Source organism: Rana temporaria, chromosome 2 (genome assembly GCF_905171775.1).
Source record: "Rana temporaria chromosome 2, aRanTem1.1, whole genome shotgun sequence".
Taxonomy (NCBI): domain Eukaryota; kingdom Metazoa; phylum Chordata; class Amphibia; order Anura; family Ranidae; genus Rana; species Rana temporaria.
The window spans coordinates 536,560,198-536,561,850 of record NC_053490.1 but is presented as its reverse complement, the minus strand read 5'-3'; the positions used below and the strand labels follow the sequence as shown (position 1 = coordinate 536,561,850).

The 1,653-nt window shown below is 57.1% G+C and overlaps 1 protein-coding gene across 1 annotated transcript in view; it reads left to right on the top strand.

Moving 5' to 3' along the window:
• GTF2E1 (general transcription factor IIE subunit 1) overlaps window positions 1-1,653 on the top strand; it is a 36,043-nt gene that overhangs the window by 18,228 nt on the left and 16,162 nt on the right. The gene's annotated exons all lie outside the window — the stretch shown is intronic.

The following is a 1,653-nucleotide window of genomic DNA, read 5'->3' as shown; positions in this document are numbered from 1 at the left end:
TACATAAAGATTTGGTACGGAAACCGCTTAAGATGTGCCCAGTGGGATTTTCCAGGCCACAGCGGGTGTACAGACCCGGGAACTCAGCACAGGGATGGTGGGAACCCCTCATAGTGGGCACAGCGGGTGTACAGACCCCGGAACTCAGCACAGGGATGGTGGGAACCCCTCATAGTGGGCACAGCGGGTGTACAGACCCGGGAACTCAGCACAGGGATGGTGGGAACTCCTCATAATGGGCACAGCAGGTGTATAGACCCGGGAACTCAGCACAGGGATGGTGGGAACCCCTCATAATGGGCACAGCGGGTGTACAGACCCGGGAACTCAGCACAGGGATGGTGGGAACCCCTCATAATGGGCACAGCGGGTGTACAGACCCGGGAACTCAGCACAGGGATGGTGGGAACTCCTCATAATGGGCACAGCAGGGGGGGGACAGACCCGGGAACCCCTCATAATGGGCACAGCGGGTGTACAGACCCGGGAACTCAGCACAGGGATGGTGGGAACCCCTCATAATGGGCTCAGCAGGGGGGGGACAGACCCGGGAACTCAGCACAGGGATGGTGGGAACCCCTCATAATGGGCACAGCGGGTGTACAGACCCGGGAACTCAGCACAGGGATGGTGGGAACCCCTCATAATGGGCACAGCGGGTGTACAGACCCGGGAACTCAGCACAGGGATGGTGGGAACTCCTCATAATGGGCTCAGCAGGGGGGGGGACAGACCCGGGAACTCAGCACAGGGATGGTGGGAACCCCTCATAATGGGCACAGCGGGTGTACAGACCCGGGAACTCAGCACAGGGATGGTGGGAACCCCTCATAATGGACATAACGGGTGTACAGACCCGGGAACTCAGCTCAGGGATGGTGGGAACCCCCTCATAATGGGCACAGCGGGTGTACAGACCCGGGAACTCAGCACAGGCATGGTGGGAACTAGGGTTGTCCCGATACCACTTTTTTAGGACCGAGTACAAGTACCGATACTTTTTTTCAAGTAGTCGCCGATACCGAATACCGATACTTTTTTTAAATGTGTCCCCAAATGCAGCCATGTCCCCCCCATATGCAGCCATGTCCCCCACATATGCAGCCATGTCCCTCTAGCCATGTCCCTCACATATGCAGCCATGTCCCTCTAGCCATGTCCCTCACATATGCAGCCATGTCCCTCTAGCCATGTCCCTCACATATGCAGCCATGTCCCTCACATATGCAGCCATGTCCCTCTAGCCATGTCCCTCACATATGCAGCAATGTCCCTCTAGCCATGTCCCCCACATATGCAGCCATGTCCCTCACATATGCAGCAATGTCCCTCTAGCCATGTCCCTCACATATGCAGCCATGTCCCTCTAGCCATGTCCCTCACATATGCAGCCATGTCCCTCTAGCCATGTCCCTCACATATGCAGCCATGTCCCTCTAGCCATGTCCCTCACATATGCAGCCATGTCCCTCACATATGCAGCAATGTCCCTCTAGCCATGTCCCTCACATATGCAGCAATGTCCCTCTAGCCATGTCCCTCGATGCGGCGGCGCGATGCGGCGGCAGCGGCGGGGGGGGGGAAAGTATTCTATTTAGGTATCGGGGGTATTTGCGCGAGTACGAGTACTCCCGCAAATACTCGGTATCGGTC